General features: G+C 41.3%; 10 non-coding genes across 10 annotated transcripts; all 10 read right to left on the bottom strand.

Moving 5' to 3' along the window:
* Positions 1-3354: 3354 nt before the first annotated feature.
* On the bottom strand, positions 3355-3426 carry TRNAE-CUC (transfer RNA glutamic acid (anticodon CUC)). Its single transcript has one exon. It is a non-coding gene; the product is annotated as a tRNA-Glu (tRNA).
* A 1794-nt stretch (positions 3427-5220) lies between these two features.
* Positions 5221-5292, bottom strand: TRNAE-CUC (transfer RNA glutamic acid (anticodon CUC)). The gene has a single exon. It is a non-coding gene; the product is annotated as a tRNA-Glu (tRNA).
* Positions 5293-6146: 854 nt separating this feature from the next.
* TRNAE-CUC (transfer RNA glutamic acid (anticodon CUC)) lies at positions 6147-6218 on the bottom strand. Its single transcript has one exon. It is a non-coding gene; the product is annotated as a tRNA-Glu (tRNA).
* Positions 6219-7079: 861 nt separating this feature from the next.
* Positions 7080-7151, bottom strand: TRNAE-CUC (transfer RNA glutamic acid (anticodon CUC)). Its single transcript has one exon. It is a non-coding gene; the product is annotated as a tRNA-Glu (tRNA).
* An 861-nt stretch (positions 7152-8012) lies between these two features.
* TRNAE-CUC (transfer RNA glutamic acid (anticodon CUC)) lies at positions 8013-8084 on the bottom strand. Its single transcript has one exon. It is a non-coding gene; the product is annotated as a tRNA-Glu (tRNA).
* An 867-nt stretch (positions 8085-8951) lies between these two features.
* Positions 8952-9023, bottom strand: TRNAE-CUC (transfer RNA glutamic acid (anticodon CUC)). Its single transcript has one exon. It is a non-coding gene; the product is annotated as a tRNA-Glu (tRNA).
* An 861-nt stretch (positions 9024-9884) lies between these two features.
* On the bottom strand, positions 9885-9956 carry TRNAE-CUC (transfer RNA glutamic acid (anticodon CUC)). Its single transcript has one exon. It is a non-coding gene; the product is annotated as a tRNA-Glu (tRNA).
* An 854-nt stretch (positions 9957-10810) lies between these two features.
* TRNAE-CUC (transfer RNA glutamic acid (anticodon CUC)) lies at positions 10811-10882 on the bottom strand. Its single transcript has one exon. It is a non-coding gene; the product is annotated as a tRNA-Glu (tRNA).
* Positions 10883-11745: 863 nt separating this feature from the next.
* TRNAE-CUC (transfer RNA glutamic acid (anticodon CUC)) lies at positions 11746-11817 on the bottom strand. Its single transcript has one exon. It is a non-coding gene; the product is annotated as a tRNA-Glu (tRNA).
* An 855-nt stretch (positions 11818-12672) lies between these two features.
* On the bottom strand, positions 12673-12744 carry TRNAE-CUC (transfer RNA glutamic acid (anticodon CUC)). The gene has a single exon. It is a non-coding gene; the product is annotated as a tRNA-Glu (tRNA).
* Positions 12745-21459: the final 8715 nt, after the last annotated feature.

The following is a 21459-nucleotide window of genomic DNA, read 5'->3' as shown; positions in this document are numbered from 1 at the left end:
GATATGAGCTCAAATGGCTTTTTGTGCAAAAGAATGGAATGAATGGCTAAAAGCTCTTGTGGTCAGCATTTTTCGCTGCAAAGAGCAATTTTAATCTAAACTAACTTTGTCTGCAAGGTATGTGTCGACCTTTGAATGCAGGAACTATTGCAGAAAAAAGTGGCACTCCCCTATCGGGAATTGAACCAGTAAACTAAGAAAACTGCTTGCTAATTAATATGGGATATTCCACAGAGTTGCAGAAAACATATAGGGTTTAAAAAAAAAAAAAGAGTGTTGCCTTCACTAAAAAGCTGTTTTTCATTTTAGTAGTTGAATCCTGCCTCATTTGAGCTGGAGTTAACAGGTCAATTCAATATTTCTGAAGATTGTAAGTTTTTTCCTCAGACGGTATGTAGTTTACTCATTACCTTTGGCAGGAGAGCCTAGAAACTTTACCATTCAGTTCCAATATTCTATGGATAAGTAAGGAAATTTTAGGTCAAATGACAGGCCACAATGGCCAACCAATTGCGTCGGCCTTTGAATGTCGAAACAAGCACAGAAAAATTTGCATTCCCATACCGGGAGTCAAACCCGGGCCGCCTGGGTGAGAACCAGGAATCCTAACCGCTAGACCATATGGGAAATGTTGTGCTGTGTAGTCGATGATGTGGAAAAAAAGAACTTTAATTCTTTGAGTAAGCAACTTCTGCACGTTTGCAACAGAAGCTTTCCTTGTTAGCACAATAGGTGGCGCGTCAATCTCAAACTCTTAAGGTCATAATTGTGATCCTCACATGTGGCACTTTTCTTTGGAGATTTTGTCTCCATCTTGTCTAGAGAGCCACATTTGTTTCCACTGAGTATCAAAAATCAACAATAATATATTGAGGGGTTTGAGTCTCTTGACACCAAGTATTTGGAAGTCGAAGGTAAGAATGATTTCCGATATGAGCTCAAATGGCTTTTTGTGCAACAGAATGGAATGAATGGCTAAAAGCTCTTGTGGTCAGCATTTTTCGCTGCAAAGAGCAATTTTAATCTAAACTAATTTTGTCTGCAAGGTATGTGTCGACCTTTGAATGCAGAAACTATTGCAGAAAAAAGTGGCACTCCCCTATCGGGAATTGAACCAGTAAACTAAGAAAACTGCTTGCTAATTAATATGGGATATTCCACAGAGTTGCAGAAAACATATAGGTTTTTAAAAAAAAAAAAAAAAAGAGTGTTGCCTTCACTAAAAAGCTGTTTTTCATTTTAGTAGTTGAATCCTGCCTCATTTGAGCTGGAGTTAACAGGTCAATTCAATATACTGAAGATTGTAAGTTTTTTCCTCAGACGGTATGTAGTTTACTCATTATTTTGGCAGGAGAGCCTAGAAACTTTACTATTCAGTTCCAATATTCTATGGATAAGTAAGGAAATTTTAGGTCAAATGACAGGCCACAATGGCCAACCAATTGCGTCGGCCTTTGAATGTCGAAACAAGCACAGAAAAATTTGCATTCCCATAACGGGAGTCGAACCCGGGCCGCCTGGGTGAGAACCAGGAATCCTAACCGCTAGACCATATGGGAAATGTTGTTCTGTGTAGTCGATGATGTGGAAAAAAAGAACTTTATTTCTTTGAGTAAGCAACTTCTGCACGTTTGCAACAGAAGCTTTCCTTGTTAGCATAATAGGTGGCGCGTCAATCTCAAACTCTTAAGGTCATGATTGTGATCCTCACATGTGGCACTTTTCTTTGGAGATTTTGTCTCCATCTTGTCTAGAGAGCCACATTTGTTTCCACTGAGTATCAAAAATCAACAATAATATATTGAGGGGTTTGAGTCTCTTGACACCAAGTATTTGGAAGTCGAAGGTAAGAATGATTTCCGATATGAGCTCAAATGGCTTTTTGTGCAAAAGAATGGAATGAATGGCTAAAAGCTCTTGTGGTCAGCATTTTTCGCTGCAAAGAGCAATTTTAATCTAAACTAACTTTGTCTGCAAGGTATGTGTCGACCTTTGAATGCAGGAACTATTGCAGAAAAAAGTGGCACTCCCCTATCGGGAATTGAACCAGTAAACTAAGAAAACTGCTTGCTAATTAATATGGGATATTCCACAGAGTTGCAGAAAACATATAGGGTTTTAAAAAAAAAAAAAAAAAAAAAAGAGTGTTGCCTTCACTAAAAAGCTGTTTTTCATTTTAGTAGTTGAATCCTGCCTCATTTGAGCTGGAGTTAACAGGTCAATTCAATATACTGAAGATTGTAAGTTTTTTCCTCAGACGGTATGTAGTTTACTCATTATCTTTGGCAGGAGAGCCTAGAAACTTTACCATTCAGTTCCAATATTCTATGGATAAGTAAGGAAATTTTAGGTCAAATGACAGGCCACAATGGCCAACCAATTGCGTCGGCCTTTGAATGTCGAAACAAGCACAGAAAAATTTGCATTCCCATAACGGGAGTCGAACCCGGGCCGCCTGGGTGAGAACCAGGAATCCTAACCGCTAGACCATATGGGAAATGTTGTTCTGTGTAGTCGATGATGTGGAAAAAAAGAACTTTATTTCTTTGAGTAAGCAACTTCTGCACGTTTGCAACAGAAGCTTTCCTTGTTAGCATAATAGGTGGCGCGTCAATCTCAAACTTTTAAGGTCATGATTGTGATCCTCACATGTGGCACTTTTCTTTGGAGATTTTGTCTCCATCTTGTCTAGAGAGCCACATTTGTTTCCACTGAGTATCAAAAATCAACAATAATATATTGAGGGGTTTGAGTCTCTTGACACCAAGTATTTGGAAGTCGAAGGTAAGAATGATTTCCGATATGAGCTCAAATGGCTTTTTGTGCAAAAGAATGGAATGAATGGCTAAAAGCTCTTGTGGTCAGCATTTTTCGCTGCAAAGAGCAATTTTAATCTAAACTAACTTTGTCTGCAAGGTATGTGTCGACCTTTGAATGCAGGAACTATTGCAGAAAAAAGTGGCACTCCCCTATCGGGAATTGAACCAGTAAACTAAGAAAACTGCTTGCTAATTAATATGGGATATTCCACAGAGTTGCAGAAAACATATAGGGTTTAAAAAAAAAAAAAGAGTGTTGCCTTCACTAAAAAGCTGTTTTTCATTTTAGTAGTTGAATCCTGCCTCATTTGAGCTGGAGTTAACAGGTCAATTCAATATTTCTGAAGATTGTAAGTTTTTTCCTCAGACGGTATGTAGTTTACTCATTACCTTTGGCAGGAGAGCCTAGAAACTTTACCATTCAGTTCCAATATTCTATGGATAAGTAAGGAAATTTTAGGTCAAATGACAGGCCACAATGGCCAACCAATTGCGTCGGCCTTTGAATGTCGAAACAAGCACAGAAAAATTTGCATTCCCATACCGGGAGTCGAACCCGGGCCGCCTGGGTGAGAACCAGGAATCCTAACCGCTAGACCATATGGGAAATGTTGTGCTGTGTAGTCGATGATGTGGAAAAAAAGAACTTTAATTCTTTGAGTAAGCAACTTCTGCACGTTTGCAACAGAAGCTTTCCTTGTTAGCACAATAGGTGGCGCGTCAATCTCAAACTCTTAAGGTCATAATTGTGATCCTCACATGTGGCACTTTTCTTTGGAGATTTTGTCTCCATCTTGTCTAGAGAGCCACATTTGTTTCCACTGAGTATCAAAAATCAACAATAATATATTGAGGGGTTTGAGTCTCTTGACACCAAGTATTTGGAAGTCGAAGGTAAGAATGATTTCCGATATGAGCTCAAATGGCTTTTTGTGCAACAGAATGGAATGAATGGCTAAAAGCTCTTGTGGTCAGCATTTTTCGCTGCAAAGAGCAATTTTAATCTAAACTAATTTTGTCTGCAAGGTATGTGTCGACCTTTGAATGCAGAAACTATTGCAGAAAAAAGTGGCACTCCCCTATCGGGAATTGAACCAGTAAACTAAGAAAACTGCTTGCTAATTAATATGGGATATTCCACAGAGTTGCAGAAAACATATAGGTTTTTAAAAAAAAAAAAAAAAAGAGTGTTGCCTTCACTAAAAAGCTGTTTTTCATTTTAGTAGTTGAATCCTGCCTCATTTGAGCTGGAGTTAACAGGTCAATTCAATATACTGAAGATTGTAAGTTTTTTCATCAGACGGTATGTAGTTTACTCATTATTTTGGCAGGAGAGCCTAGAAACTTTACCATTCAGTTCCAATATTCTATGGATAAGTAAGGAAATTTTAGGTCAAATGACAGGCCACAATGGCCAACCAATTGCGTCGGCCTTTGAATGTCGAAACAAGCACAGAAAAATTTGCATTCCCTTACTGGGAGTCGAACCCGGGCCGCCTGGGTGAGAACCAGGAATCCTAACCGCTAGACCATATGGGAAATGTTGTGCTGTGTAGTCGATGATGTGGAAAAAAAGAACTTTATTTCTTTGAGTAAGCAACTTCTGCACGTTTGCAACAGAAGCTTTCCTTGTTAACACAATAGGTGGCGCGTCAATCTCAAACTCTTAAGGTCATGATTGTGATCCTCACATGTGGCATTTTTCTTTGGAGATTTTGTCTCCATCTTGTCTAGAGAGCCACATTTGTTTCCACTGAGTATCAAAAATCAACAATAATATATTGAGGGGTTTGAGTCTCTTGACACCAAGTATTTGGAAGTCGAAGGTAAGAATGATTTCCGATATGAGCTCAAATGGCTTTTTGTGCAACAGAATGGAATGAATGGCTAAAAGCTCTTGTGGTCAGCATTTTTCGCTGCAAAGAGCAATTTTAATCTAAACTAACTTTGTCTGCAAGGTATGTGTCGACCTTTGAATGCAGAAACTATTGCAGAAAAAAGTGGCACTCCCCTATCGGGAATTGAACCAGTAAACTAAGAAAACTGCTTGCTAATTAATATGGGATATTCCACAGAGTTGCAGAAAACATATAGGGTTTAAAAAAAAAAAAAAAAAAAAGAGTGTTGCCTTCACTAAAAAGCTGTTTTTCATTTTAGTAGTTGAATCCTGCCTCATTTGAGCTGGAGTTAACAGGTCAATTCAATATACTGAAGATTGTAAGTTTTTTCCTCAGACAGTATGTAGTTTACTCATTATTTTGGCAGGAGAGCCTAGAAACTTTACCATTCAGTTCCAATATTCTATGGATAAGTAAGGAAATTTTAGGTCAAATGACAGGCCACAATGGCCAACCAATTGCGTCGGCCTTTGAATGTCGAAACAAGCACAGAAAAATTTGCATTCCCATACCGGGAGTCGAACCCGGGCCGCCTGGGTGAGAACCAGGAATCCTAACCGCTAGACCATATGGGAAATGTTGTGCTGTGTAGTCGATGATGTGGAAAAAAAGAACTTTATTTCTTTGAGTAAGCAACTTCTGCATGTTTGCAACAGAAGCTTTCCTTGTTAGCACAATAGGTGGCGCGTCAATCTCAAACTCTTAAGGTCATGATTGTGATCCTCACATGTGGCACTTTTCTTTGGAGATTTTGTCTCCATCTTGTCTAGAGAGCCACATTTGTTTCCACTGAGTATCAAAAATCAACAATAATATATTGAGGGGTTTGAGTCTCTTGACACCAAGTATTTGGAAGTCGAAGGTAAGAATGATTTCCGATATGAGCTCAAAGGGCTTTTTGTGCAAAAGAATGGAATGAATGGCTAAAAGCTCTTGTGGTCAGCATTTTTCGCTGCAAAGAGCAATTTTAATCTAAACTAACTTTGTCTGCAAGGTATGTGTCGACCTTTGAATGCAGGAACTATTGCAGAAAAAAGTGGCACTCCCCTATCGGGAATTGAACCAGTAAACTAAGAAAACTGCTTGCTAATTAAAATGGGATATTCCACAGAGTTGTAGAAAACATATAGGGTTTAAAAAAAAAAAGAGTGTTGCCTTCACTAAAAAGCTGTTTTTCATTTTAGTAGTTGAATCCTGACTCATTTGAGCTGGAGTTAACAGGTCAATTCAATATACTGAAGATTGTAAGTTTTTTCCTCAGACGGTATGTAGTTTACTCATTATCTTTGGCAGGAGAGCCTAGAAACTTTACCATTCAGTTCCAATATTCTATGGATAAGTAAGTAAATTTTAGGTCAAATGACAGGCCACAATGGCCAACCAATTGCGTCGGCCTTTGAATGTCGAAACAAGCACAGAAAAATTTGCATTCCCATACCGGGAATCGAACCCGGGCCGCCTGGGTGAGAACCAGGAATCCTAACCGCTAGACCATATGGGAAATGTTGTGCTGTGTAGTCGATGATGTGGAAAAAAAGAACTTTAATTCTTTGAGTAAGCAACTTCTGCACGTTTGCAACAGAAGCTTTCCTTGTTAGCACAATAGGTGGCGCGTCAATCTCAAACTCTTAAGGTCATAATTGTGATCCTCACATGTGGCACTTTTCTTTGGAGATTTTGTCTCCATCTTGTCTAGAGAGCCACATTTGTTTCCACTGAGTATCAAAAATCAACAATAATATATTGAGGGGTTTGAGTCTCTTGACACCAAGTATTTGGAAGTCGAAGGTAAGAATGATTTCCGATATGAGCTCAAATGGCTTTTTGTGCAAAAGAATGGAATGAATGGCTAAAAGCTCTTGTGGTCAGCATTTTTCGCTGCAAAGAGCAATTTTAATCTAAACTAACTTTGTCTGCAAGGTATGTGTCGACCTTTGAATGCAGGAACTATTGCAGAAAAAAGTGGCACTCCCCTATCGGGAATTGAACCAGTAAACTAAGAAAACTGCTTGCTAATTAATATGGGATATTCCACAGAGTTGCAGAAAACATATAGGGTTTTTAAAAAAAAAAAAAAAAAGAGTGTTGCCTTCACTAAAAAGCTGTTTTTCATTTTAGTAGTTGAATCCTGCCTCATTTGAGCTGGAGTTAACAGGTCAATTCAATATACTGAAGATTGTAAGTTTTTTCCTCAGACGGTATGTAGTTTACTCATTATTTTGGCAGGAGAGCCTAGAAACTTTACCATTCAGTTCCAATATTCTATGGATAAGTAAGGAAATTTTAGGTCAAATGACAGGCCACAATGGCCAACCAATTGCGTCGGCCTTTGAATGTCGAAACAAGCACAGAAAAATTTGCATTCCCATACCGGGAGTCGAACCCGGGCCGCCTGGGTGAGAACCAGGAATCCTAACCGCTAGACCATATGGGAAATGTTGCGCTGTGTAGTCGATGATGTGGAAAAAAAGAACTTTATTTCTTTGAGTAAGCAACTTCTGCACGTTTGCAACAGAAGCTTTCCTTGTTAGCATAATAGGTGGCGCGTCAATCTCAAACTCTTAAGGTCATGATTGTGATCCTCACATGTGGCACTTTTCTTTGGAGATTGTGTCTCCATCTTGTCTAGAGAGCCACATTTGTTTCCACTGAGTATCAAAAATCAACAATAATATATTGAGGGGTTTGAGTCTCTTGACACCAAGTATTTGGAAGTCGAAGGTAAGAATGATTTCCGATATGAGCTCAAATGGCTTTTTGTGCAAAAGAATGGAATGAATGGCTAAAAGCTCTTGTGGTCAGCATTTTTCGCTGCAAAGAGCAATTTTAATCTAAACTAACTTTGTCTGCAAGGTATGTGTCGACCTTTGAATGCAGGAACTATTGCAGAAAAAGGTGGCACTCCCCTATCGGGAATTGAACCAGTAAACTAAGAAAACTGCTTGCTAATTAATATGGGATATTCCACAGAGTTGCAGAAAACATATAGGGTTTTTAAAAAAAAAAAAAAATAGAGTGTTGCCTTCACTAAAAAGCTGTTTTTCATTTTAGTAGTTGAATCCTGCCTCATTTGAGCTGGAGTTAACAGGTCAATTCAATATACTGAAGATTGTAAGTTTTTTCCTCAGACGGTATGTAGTTTACTCATTATTTTGGCAGGAGAGCCTAGAAACTTTACCATTCAGTTCCAATATTCTATGGATAAGTAAGGAAATTTTAGGTCAAATGACAGGCCACAATGGCCAACCAATTGCGTCGGCCTTTGAATGTCGAAACAAGCACAGAAAAATTTGCATTCCCATACCGGGAGTCGAACCCGGGCCGCCTGGGTGAGAACCAGGAATCCTAACCGCTAGACCATATGGGAAATGTTGTGCTGTGTAGTCGATGATGTGGAAAAAAAGAACTTTATTTCTTTGAGTAAGCAACTTCTGCACGTTTGCAACAGAAGCTTTCCTTGTTAGCATAATAGGTGGCGCGTCAATCTCAAACTCTTAAGGTCATGATTGTGATCCTCACATGTGGCACTTTTCTTTGGAGATTGTGTCTCCATCTTGTCTAGAGAGCCACATTTGTTTCCACTGAGTATCAAAAATCAACAATAATATATTGAGGGGTTTGAGTCTCTTGACACCAAGTATTTGGAAGTCGAAGGTAAGAATGATTTCCGATATGAGCTCAAATGGCTTTTTGTGCAAAAGAATGGAATGAATGGCTAAAAGCTCTTGTGGTCAGCATTTTTCGCTGCAAAGAGCAATTTTAATCTAAACTAACTTTGTCTGCAAGGTATGTGTCGACCTTTGAATGCAGGAACTATTGCAGAAAAAAGTGGCACTCCCCTATCGGGAATTGAACCAGTAAACTAAGAAAACTGCTTGCTAATTAATATGGGATATTCCACAGAGTTGCAGAAAACATATAGGGTTTAAAAAAAAAGAAAAAAAAAAAAAAGAGTGCTGCCTTCACTAAAAAGCTTTTTTTCATTTTAGTAGTTGAATCCTGCCTCATTTGAGCTGGAGTTAACAGGTCAATTCAATATACTGAAGATTGTAAGTTTTTTCCTCAGACGGTATGTAGTTTACTCATTATCTTTGGCAGGAGAGCCTAGAAATTTTACCATTCAGTTCCAATATTCTATGGATAAGTAAGGAAATTTTAGGTCAAATGACAGGCCACAATGGCCAACCAATTGCGTCGGCCTTTGAATGTCGAAACAAGCACAGAAAAATTTGCATTCCCATACCGGGAGTCGAACCCGGGCCGCCTGGGTGAGAACCAGGAATCCTAACCGCTAGACCATATGGGAAATGTTGTGCTGTGTAGTCGATGATGTGGAAAAAAAGAACTTTAATTCTTTGAGTAAGCAACTTCTGCACATTTGCAACAGAAGCTTTCCTTGTTAGCACAATAGGTGGCGCGTCAATCTCAAACTCTTAAGGTCATGATTGTGATCCTCACATGTGGCATTTTTCTTTGGAGATTTTGTCTCCATCTTGTCTAGAGAGCCACATTTGTTTCCACTGAGTATCAAAAATCAACAATAATATATTGAGGGGTTTGAGTCTCTTGACACCAAGTATTTGGAAGTCGAAGGTAAGAATGATTTCCGATATGAGCTCAAATGGCTTTTTGTGCAAAAGAATGGAATGAATGGCTAAAAGCTCTTGTGGTCAGCATTTTTTGCTGCAAAGAACAATTTTAATCTAAACTAACTTTGTCTGCAAGGTATGTATCGACCTTTGAATGCAGGAACTATTGCAGAAAAAAGTGGCACTCCCCTATCGGGAATTGAACCAGTAAACTAAGAAAACTGCTTGCTAATTAATATGGGATATTCCACAGAGTTGCAGAAAACATATAGGGTTTAAAAAAAAAAAAAAAAAAAGAGTGTTGCCTTCACTAAAAAGCTGTTTTTCATTTTAGTAGTTGAATCCTGCCTCATTTGAGCTGGAGTTAACAGGTCAATTCAATATACTGAAGATTGTAAGTTTTTTCCTCAGACAGTATGTAGTTTACTCATTATTTTGGAAGGAGAGCCTAGAAACTTTACCATTCAGTTCCAATATTCTATGGATAAGTAAGGAAATTTTAGGTCAAATGACAGGCCACAATGGCCAACCAATTGCGTCGGCCTTTGAATGTCGAAACAAGCACAGAAAAATTTGCATTCCCATACCGGGAGTCGAACCCGGGCCGCCTGGGTGAGAACCAGGAATCCTAACCGCTAGACCATATGGGAAATGTTGTGCTGTGTAGTCGATGATGTGGAAAAAAAGAACTTTATTTCTTTGAGTAAGCAACTTCTGCATGTTTGCAACAGAAGCTTTCCTTGTTAGCACAATAGGTGGCGCGTCAATCTCAAACTCTTAAGGTCATGATTGTGATCCTCACATGTGGCACTTTTCTTTGGAGATTTTGTCTCCATCTTGTCTAGAGAGCCACATTTGTTTCCACTGAGTATCAAAAATCAACAATAATATATTGAGGGGTTTGAGTCTCTTGACACCAAGTATTTGGAAGTCGAAGGTAAGAATGATTTCCGATATGAGCTCAAAGGGCTTTTTGTGCAAAAGAATGGAATGAATGGCTAAAAGCTCTTGTGGTCAGCATTTTTCGCTGCAAAGAGCAATTTTAATCTAAACTAACTTTGTCTGCAAGGTATGTGTCGACCTTTGAATGCAGGAACTATTGCAGAAAAAAGTGGCACTCCCCTATCGGGAATTGAACCAGTAAACTAAGAAAACTGCTTGCTAATTAAAATGGGATATTCCACAGAGTTGTAGAAAACATATAGGGTTTAAAAAAAAAAAGAGTGTTGCCTTCACTAAAAAGCTGTTTTTCATTTTAGTAGTTGAATCCTGACTCATTTGAGCTGGAGTTAACAGGTCAATTCAATATACTGAAGATTGTAAGTTTTTTCCTCAGACGGTATGTAGTTTACTCATTATCTTTGGCAGGAGAGCCTAGAAACTTTACCATTCAGTTCCAATATTCTATGGATAAGTAAGTAAATTTTAGGTCAAATGACAGGCCACAATGGCCAACCAATTGCGTCGGCCTTTGAATGTCGAAACAAGCACAGAAAAATTTGCATTCCCATACCGGGAATCGAACCCGGGCCGCCTGGGTGAGAACCAGGAATCCTAACCGCTAGACCATATGGGAAATGTTGTGCTGTGTAGTCGATGATGTGGAAAAAAAGAACTTTAATTCTTTGAGTAAGCAACTTCTGCACGTTTGCAACAGAAGCTTTCCTTGTTAGCACAATAGGTGGCGCGTCAATCTCAAACTCTTAAGGTCATAATTGTGATCCTCACATGTGGCACTTTTCTTTGGAGATTTTGTCTCCATCTTGTCTAGAGAGCCACATTTGTTTCCACTGAGTATCAAAAATCAACAATAATATATTGAGGGGTTTGAGTCTCTTGACACCAAGTATTTGGAAGTCGAAGGTAAGAATGATTTCCGATATGAGCTCAAATGGCTTTTTGTGCAACAGAATGGAATGAATGGCTAAAAGCTCTTGTGGTCAGCATTTTTCGCTGCAAAGAGCAATTTTAATCTAAACTAACTTTGTCTGCAAGGTATGTGTCGACCTTTGAATGCAGAAACTATTGCAGAAAAAAGTGGCACTCCCCTATCAGGAATTGAACCAGTAAACTAAGAAAACTGCTTGCTAATTAATATGGGATATTCCACAGAGTTGCAGAAAACATATAGGGTTTTAAAAAAAAAAAAAAAAAAAAGAGTGTTGCCTTCACTAAAAAGCTGTTTTTCATTTTAGTAGTTGAATCCTGCCTCATTTGAGCTGGAGTTAACAGGTCAATTCAATATACTGAAGATTGTAAGTTTTTTCCTCAGACGGTATGTAGTTTACTCATTATTTTGGCAGGAGAGCCTAGAAACTTTACCATTCAGTTCCAATATTCTATGGATAAGTAAGGAAATTTTAGGTCAAATGACAGGCCACAATGGCCAACCAATTGCGTCGGCCTTTGAATGTCGAAACAAGCACAGAAAAATTTGCATTCCCATACCGGGAGTCGAACCCGGGCCGCCTGGGTGAGAACCAGGAATCCTAACCGCTAGACCATATGGGAAATGTTGTGCTGTGTAGTCGATGATGTGGAAAAAAAGAACTTTATTTCTTTGAGTAAGCAACTTCTGCATGTTTGCAACAGAAGCTTTCCTTGTTAGCACAATAGGTGGCGCATCAATCTCAAACTCTTAAGGTCATGATTGTGATCCTCACATGTGGCACTTTTCTTTGGAGATTTTGTCTCCATCTTGTCTAGAGAGCCACATTTGTTTCCACTGAGTATCAAAAATCAACAATAATATATTGAGGGGTTTGAGTCTCTTGACACCAAGTATTTGGAAGTCGAAGGTAAGAATGATTTCCGATATGAGCTCAAATGGCTTTTTGTGCAAAAGAATGGAATGAATGGCTAAAAGCTCTTGTGGTCAGCATTTTTCGCTACAAAGAGCAATTTTAATCTTAACTAACTTTGTCTGCAAGGTATGTGTCGACCTTTGAATGCAGGAACTATTGCAGAAAAAAGTGGCACTCCCCTATCGGGAATTGAACCAGTAAACTAAGAAAACTGCTTGCTAATTAATATGGGATATTCCACAGAGTTGTAGAAAACATATAGGGTTTAAAAAAAAAAAAGAGTGTTGCCCTCACTAAAAAGCTGTTTTTCATTTTAGTAGTTGAATCCTGCCTCATTTGAGCTGGAGTTAACAGGTCAATTCAATATACTGAAGATTGTAAGTTTTTTCCTCAGACGGTATGTAGTTTACTCATTATCTTTGGCAGGAGAGCCTAGAAACTTTACCATTCAGTTCCAATATTCTATGGATAAGTAAGGAAATTTTAGGTCAAATGACAGGCCACAATGGCCAACCAATTGCGTCGGCCTTTGAATGTCGAAACAAGCACAGAAAAATTTGCATTCCCATACCGGGAGTCGAACCCGGGCCGCCTGGGTGAGAACCAGGAATCCTAACCGCTAGACCATATGGGAAATGTTGTGCTGTGTAGTCGATGATGTGGAAAAAAAGAACTTTAATTCTTTGAGTAAGCAACTTCTGCACGTTTGCAACAGAAGCTTTCCTTGTTAGCACAATAGGTGGCGCGTCAATCTCAAACTCTTAAGGTCATAATTGTGATCCTCACATGTGGCACTTTTCTTTGGAGATTTTGTCTCCATCTTGTCTAGAGAGCCACATTTGTTTCCACTGAGTATCAAAAATCAACAATAATATATTGAGGGGTTTGAGTCTCTTGACACCAAGTATTTGGAAGTCGAAGGTAAGAATGATTTCCGATATGAGCTCAAATGGCTTTTTGTGCAACAGAATGGAATGAATGGCTAAAAGCTCTTGTGGTCAGCATTTTTCGCTGCAAAGAGCAATTTTAATCTAAGCTAACTTTGTCTGCAAGGTATGTGTCGACCTTTGAATGCAGAAACTATTGCAGAAAAAAGTGGCACTCCCCTATCAGGAATTGAACCAGTAAACTAAGAAAACTGCTTGCTAATTAATATGGGATATTCCACAGAGTTGCAGAAAACATATAGGGTTTTAAAAAAAAAAAAAAAAAAGAGTGTTGCCTTCACTAAAAAGCTGTTTTTCATTTTAGTAGTTGAATCCTGCCTCATTTGAGCTGGAGTTAACAGGTCAATTCAATATACTGAAGATTGTAAGTTTTTTCCTCAGACGGTATGTAGTTTACTCATTATTTTGGCAGGAGAGCCTAGAAACTTTACCATTCAGTTCCAATATTCTATGGATAAGTAAGGAAATTTAAGGTCAAATGACAGGCCACAATGGCCAAACAATTGCGTCGGCCTTTGAATGTCGAAACAAGCACAGAAAAATTTGCATTCCCATACCGGGAGTCGAACCCAGGCCGCCTGGGTGAGAACCAGGAATCCTAACCGCTAGACCATATGAGAAATGTTGTGCTGTGTAGTCGATGATGTGGAAAAAAAGAACTTTATTTCTTTGAGTAAGCAACTTCTGCACGTTTGCAACAGAAGCTTTCCTTGTTAGCACAATAGGTGGCGCGTCAATCTCAAACTCTTAAGGTCATGATTGTGATCCTCACATGTGGCATTTTTCTTTGGAGATTTTGTCTCCATCTTGTCTAGAGAGCCACATTTGTTTCCACTGAGTACAAAAAATCAACAATAATATATTGAGGGGTTTGAGTCTCTTGACATCAAGTATTTGGAAGTCGAAGGTAAGAATGATTTCCGATATGAGCTCAAATGGCTTTTTGTGCAAAAGAATGGAATGAATGGCTAAAAGCTCTTGTGGTCAGCATTTTTCGCTGCAAAGAGCAATTTTAATCTAAACTAACTTTGTCTGCAAGGTATGTGTCGACCTTTGAATGCAGGAACTATTGCAGAAAAATGTGGCACTCCCCTATCGGGAATTGAACCAGTAAACTAAGAAAACTGCTTGCTAATTAATATGGGATATTCCACAGAGTTGCAGAAAACATATAGGGTTTTAAAAAAAAAAAAAAAAAGAGTGTTGCCTTCACTAAAAAGCTGTTTTTCATTTTAGTAGTTGAATCCTGCCTCATTTGAGCTGGAGTTAACAGGTCAATTCAATATACTGAAGATTGTAAGTTTTTTCCTCAGACGGTATGTAGTTTACTCATTATTTTGGCAGGAGAGCCTAGAAACTTTACCATTCAGTTCCAATATTCTATGGATAAGTAAGGAAATTTTAGGTCAAATGACAGGCCACAATGGCCAACCAATTTCGGCGGCCTTTGAATGTCGAAACAAGCACAGAAAATTTTGCATTCCCATACCGGGAGTCGAACCCGGCCCGCCTGGCTGAGAACCAGGAATCCTAACCGCTAGACCATATGGGAAATGTTGTGCTGTGTAGTCGATGATGTGGAAAAAAAGAACTTTATTTCTTTGAGTAAGCAACTTCTGCACGTTTGCAACAGAAGCTTTCCTTGTTAGCATAATAGGTGGCGCGTCAATCTCAAACTCTTAAGGTCATGATTGTGATCCTCACATGTGGCACTTTTCTTTGGAGATTTTGTCTCCATCTTGTCTAGAGAGCCACATTTGTTTCCACTGAGTATCAAAAATCAACAATAATATATTGAGGGGTTTGAGTCTCTTGAAACCAAGTATTTGGAAGTCGAAGGTAAGAATGATTTCCGATATGAGCTCAAATGGCTTTTTGTGCAACAGAATGGAATGAATGGCTAAAAGCTCTTGTGGTCAGCATTTTTCGCTGCAAAGAGCAATTTTAATCTAAACTAACTTTGTCTGCAAGGTATGTGTCGACCTTTGAATGCAGAAACTATTGCAGAAAAAAGTGGCACTCCCCTATCAGGAATTGAACCAGTAAACTAAGAAAACTGCTTGCTAATTAATATGGGATATTCCACAGAGTTGCAGAAAACATATAGGGTTTTAAAAAAAAAAAAAAAAAAAAAAAAAAAAGACTTCCGGTTCCGGTCCTGGCCGCGGTGGAGGCATAAAGGAGAAGCTCCTGCCCCCCCCGAGAAAAGCAGTCAGACAGCAGCCCCCCCGCATCGGAGTCCGGGACGGGAGGGACCCAGCCTGAAAGCGGAGATCTGCAGCTATGGACAGATACCTGCTGAGGAGCGCCAGTGGCGGTGAAGGGCCCGGGAGAGGCGGCGACGCTGTGGACATGAGGGGAATGGAGGAGAGGAACATGGCGCCGACGAGCGTGCCGGGGGCGGAGCCAGAGGTGCGGGGAAGAGACGCGATGGAGCCGGGTCGGAGCGAGGGATTAGCAGAGGACGCGGCTGCAGAGACAGAGGAATGTGGAGCTGGAGACAGGTGGCTGCAGGGGTCGGAGGAGGGCAGCTCACAGTGGGAGGATGAGGGGGAGGTGGGGGGAGAGACTGGAGAGGAGGACGCTGGCGTTATGGAGGGGAGCTATGGAGGAGTAGGAGGGCTGGAGGAAAATGAAACCCAGCAAAGTAGAGGGCCCAGAGGGAGACAGCCGCAATACAGGAGGAGATCAACCTCAGGCACCCCCTGTAAAGGAGGAAAAAAAAAACAACAACAGGATCCAATGACATCTCAATTTTACAAGACATCTGAGGGAGGCAGAGATTCAATGCAAATAAGCAGATCTAAGAAAGCAGCACCACCTGCTGACCAAAACAAGCAAGTGCAAGAGTTTCATATGGATTATAAAAAACTGGCAGTAGAAGTAGCATCTCACTTGTCCAAAGACATAAAAATAGCCATTGAAGTAGCCGTACAAACTTCACTAGCCGCCATGCAGAAGCAATTGACTGATCATTCAAAGAGACTCACAGAAGCAGAGCAAAGAATCTCTAACTCTGAGGAGACAATCTTGACCATGCAAGCACAGATAGCAACTCTTGTAAAATCTAATGATTACCTGAGAGACAAGGCAGAGGACCTAGAAAACAGATCGAGACGAAACAATCTTCGCATTGTGGGGCTGCCAGAATCGGTAACACCGGGACAGCTGGACAATATTTGTGAGGCGGAACTACCACAGGCGCTGGGCATAAAGGCGAAATTTAGAGTGGAGAGAGCCCACAGAGTGGGACCATTGAGGCAGCAAGAGGCGAAGGAGGGAGAAGGGCAAAATTCAAGCAATAAACCGCCCTCAAGAGCCAGACAGGTGATAGTCAAATACCTTGACTACAAGCACAAAGAGGAAATTCTGAAAGCCTTTAGAGAACGAAAGCGACCTTTACAATACCAAGGAAATAGACTGCTGATTTTTGGGGATTATTCCGTTGATGTGTCCAAACGGAGGAAGGACTTCAGTAAACTGTGCACATTTCTGTACAATAAAAGAATAAAATGCCAACTACTCTACCCGGCAGTGCTGAAGGTCAGGAACTCCAATGGTTCGTTCTCATACTATAAAGATCACAAGGAGGCGGAGAATATTCTCATGTCAGAACATAAAGGGAACCGGACGGAGGGGCAGGAGAGGAGACCCAGTGGAGGAGAAAACTTCAGAAAAGGTTCCCCGGCGGGTTCGAGAGGGGAAGGTGGACAACGCGGAAGGCAAACACAACCCGAGGCCAGTGGAGAGGGGAGACGCAGTCCAGCCCAGCAGTTTAGCCCAGGGATGGGACCCAGGGAACAGCGTTCTTGAAAGACACCAAGACACAAGATGACTCTTGAACTGATCTCTACTAGCCCTTATCGATCTACCCCCCTGAGTGAGGAAGGTGGCCGAGCCGAGGGGGACGAGCCAGCGTGAAGGGGACGGAGGGGAGACTGATCAAGTCACCTACTCTCCCTCCCCTCCTCCCCCTTTTTTTTTTTTTCTCTCCTTTTTCTCCTCTCCCCCTCTCTTCTTCCTCTCCCTCTCTCTTTTCTTCCCTACCTCCTCCCTTCTCTCCCCTAATTTGTCTCTGGTGTGTTCTCCCTTCTTTTCTCTTTCTCCCTTCCCCTCTTTTCCCCCCTCTCTCTCTCTATGCCCTCCCCGGTTCTACCTCTCTTGCCTTTTTTCCAATACTACTCCTCGCTTCTTTCTTCTCTTCTCCTCTGCGCTGTTTCTTCCCCTCTCGTGCTTCTTGGCTATGATATCCTTTATCTATTTCTATGCTGGGCTCTTTTATCTCTTTGTCTCTGCTCCGTTGTTCTTCTCTCTTTGTGGATTGCTTTGCAGGTCCAAATACAGTGGGCACGAATGGGTCGGCAGGAAGGTCCCACGAAACTAGGACTAACCCAGTAGATGAACTCTCTTTAAGGTCCTACCACTTATAACATAATGTTTTAATCTATGTATATTACTTCAGATCGTTATGTTTTACGCGGGGGATAGAGCTCTGAATCTGTCTATTGGGGGGGGGACTAGGGAGACTCATATTTTGGCCAGGAAAAAGGGAAGCCACTAGCATGGCAAAAAGTGCCGAAAGTCCCACCAAAGGGACAACTTGTTATACTGTTGTAGGATTTATACTTTGCATATGTTGTTTAAGAGTTTACACACAGGTTGGGGAAAAGAAATGCCATTCTGGGGAAACCACGTGTGAAGGATATAATGATAGTCGTGTCTCTCCTACAGCTGGGGACCTGGGGGGTGGTATTGATAAGAGCAAATTACCCAGACAAACATGGTGCAACTAACGACATGGAATGTTAAGGGCCTAAGATCACCTAACAAACGAGCAATGGTACTAAGACACTTGAAAAGATTAAAAACAGACATTGCTCTATTACAAGAAACTCACTTGGGGAGGGAAGATTTCTTTCGCATGAAAAAGTACTGGGTGGGCTCAGTATATGGGGCAGCGGCGCAAGGAAGGAAGGCGGGCACAATGATTTTGATAAACAAGCAACTTAGACATGAAATAGTGGCTCAGGAAGAGGATGACCAGGGAAGATGGCAGCACATAATAATTAATAGCCCAGCGGGGACACTCAGCATATATAATATTTATGGCCCAAACTCGAAGCAGAATCAGTTTCACGACACCATAAAAGCCATAATTCTCTTGGACAAGGAGCCTAACATCATAGTGGCGGGGGACTTCAATGCAGTGCCAGACTCGGTGGAGGATAGAAGCAAGGGAGAGGGGGAGCCAGGATCCGGGGATAAGGGAACAAATCACAGAGATGTATCACTGGAGGATGTAGGCCTAAAAGACATCTGGAGACTAACTCACCCGCACGATAGAGAATATACGCACTTCTCTCACCCACACAACAGTTGGTCTCGCATAGACCAGATCTGGTTATCTATGGAACTTGCGAATGGTGTGCAAAACTGTATGATTGAGAATATGGTAATCTCAGACCACAGCCCGGTGAGAGTGGACCTTAGAGAAAAATTCAAAAGGGGATCAGATATTATTTGGAGATTCCCGACGTTTCTCCTTAGACAGGACAATTTTCGCAGGATAATAAAAGAATGGTGGGAGGAGTTCTCAGAGGATAACAAGGATCACAGGGTGACCCCGATTTTGTTCTGGGAAACTGCAAAGGCGGTCTTGAGAGGACGCTTGATGGGGTATGCTGCCATGGTCAAACGGAAGACGAATGCGAATTACAACTTGCACAGTGAGGCAGTACGTCTAGCGTATACTAATTATCTGTCAGACAGGTCTAGCAGGGCAAAGGAGAGGTGGCTGGCAACCAAGAGAGATTTTGACGAGTGGGCAAAAAAAAAGGAGCAATTATTTTGGTCACATAAAGAGGCAGATCTTCATAGATTTGGTAACAAGGCGGGGAGGATGTTGGCAAATCTAGCAAGAGGCAACAGAAAAATGACAGTAATCTCTTCATTGAAAACGAAGGATGGGGGGATGACTTCGGATCCTAAAGAAATTAACAAGGTGCTGGGAGAATATTATAGAAAGTTGTACGGGCCAGGACAGAATGACATGACTGACGAATCGGAGTGGCTACGACAAGCCCAACTACCTAGCTTAACGGAGGAGGAAAGGGAGGCCCTAAATACAAACATCACGGAGGAGGAGGTCTCAAGAACAATTGGGGAACTTAGCACCAACAAGGCGCCAGGGCCCGATGGTTTTAATAGTGAATTTTATAAAGCCCTCAAGGACCAGATTTCGCCGGATTTAACCTCAGTCTTTAATGCGATACTGGGAGGAGCAGAAATCCCTAAAAATGCAAATATAGCGTACATTAAATTAATTCCTAAGGGAGCCAAGGACCTGGACGACCCCTCGAGTTATAGACCCATTTCGCTCATCAACCAGGACTTAAAAATAATGTCTAAAATCATGGCTGACAGATTGGCAGCAGTCTTACCTAGATTAATTTCAGAACACCAGGTAGGGTTTATAAAAGGAAGAAATGCAGTGACCAATATTAGAAAGACGATTTTAGTGGTTGATGCGGTTAGACTGGGGCGTACAGAGGGAAAGGCAAGCCCTGCTTTAGTCACGCTTGATGCTGAGAAAGCGTTCGACAATGTTAACTGGAACTGGTTGGACAAGGTGATGGAGGCCGCAGGGATAGTGGGTAGGATGAGACTTTACATTAACAATTTGTATGCCAACTCGGGAGCAAGGATCCACACACCGGGATTTTTGTCTGACGTGTTCCCCCTGATGAAAGGGACGAGACAGGGATGCCCGCTATCCCCCCTACTTTTTAACCTTGCAATAGAACCCCTATCAAGAGTGCTGCAGGGTCACAATAGTTTTAAAGGGATCAAAATAAGGGGAAAAGAGATGAAGTTAGCGCTGTTCGCCGATGACGTGATTTTGTATATGGGGGACCCTGTTGCGGACCTACCCTGGACACTTGATATGATTGGAAAATTTGGTGCCTTTTCAGGCTTTAAGTTAAACAAAAAAAAATGCGAGCTCTTATTCCTGGGCGGAGGCAAAGGACCAACTGTGGGAAACCCAAGTGAGGGTCATGTGAATGGGATCCCTATAGCGCACTCATCAGTAAAGTACCTGGGAGTGCATATAGGGAGGACGACGGAATTAATTTATAAATTGAATTATGGTCCATTGATTAGAAAAATCATTAACCAGTTGAGGGGCTGGAAGGGGCTGCCCCTGCCACTATTGGCACGATGTCACCTCATAAAAATGATGAGCTTCCCTAGGCTGCTGTACCCCTTTCAGACGATCCCGCTATTGATAACACTGAAAGATGTCAACAGACTTAATTCAGCGTATGCAGACTTTGTTTGGAGGGGAAGGAAACCCAGAATAAAGCTGCGCACGCTGATGAAGTCAGTGGAGGAGGGTGGGATAAATTTTCCGGATGTCAGAGGGTATAACATTGTATGCATTATGAGACATGTGATTGACTGGCTGAGAGGAACGAGCAGGCACTCAGATTATGGAACGGAACTCAAGTATGCAGAACCATGGGACCTGACGTCCATTTTACACTCCCCAATGTCTAAGGTTGAAGGTCATATAAGAAACTCGGTTATATTTCGAGACACCATGTTGGCCTGGAGATTGGTTAGACGGAAATTGGGACTCTCCTGGAAGGTATCAAAATACCTAAATCCTTGGGCGTCACCAAACTTTCCCCAGGGGAGAGAGAATAAATTATTCCTCAAATGGAAAGAGAGAGGCATTAGGAGTCTGATAGATGTCATGAATGTGGAAGAGAGAAGATGGATGACAGGTCGGGAGGTGCTTGATAAGTACAATCTCAACGGCTCCCACATTATGCAGTACGAACAATTGAAACATGGAGTACTGAAAGAGCTTGGTGAGATTGGAAGGGAATTGAACAAGAGCATGATTGATGAGCTCATGGGATGTAGCGTAACAAATGTAAATGTTTCCCGAATATACCAAACATTTAGAGGTGTGCTAATATCCAGGGAAGATAGTCGAACACTTCTAGCATGGGAAAAACAACTGAAAGGACAGGAAGTAGTGGAGGTCATACTGAAAGGATGGGTTCAGATGAGGAAACAAGTCACTAACGAGAGCTGGAGGGACACCCAATTTAGGATATTACACAGGGCTGTTTTGGGCTTCAACATTCCGGGCAGGGAGGCACGGTGTCCTAAGTGCCACAAAGAAAAAACAGACATGCTGCACGGTTTGTGGGAATGCAGTCCAATAAAGAGGTTTTGGTACCAAGTCAGAGCGTTAGTTCAAACAATATGGAAAATTTCCTGCAAACTAGAACTAATGGTGTGGATCTTCCACTTTTTGGAGGGTGGAGTTAGAGGGGGATTGAACGCTCGGGACAAAAAAACATTTGTAATCATACATGACATAGCCATGA

Source organism: Anomaloglossus baeobatrachus, chromosome 4 (genome assembly GCF_048569485.1).
Source record: "Anomaloglossus baeobatrachus isolate aAnoBae1 chromosome 4, aAnoBae1.hap1, whole genome shotgun sequence".
Classification (NCBI taxonomy): domain Eukaryota; kingdom Metazoa; phylum Chordata; class Amphibia; order Anura; family Aromobatidae; genus Anomaloglossus; species Anomaloglossus baeobatrachus.
Note: the sequence above shows the minus strand (reverse complement) of the source record. Positions and strands in the feature narration are given on the sequence as shown.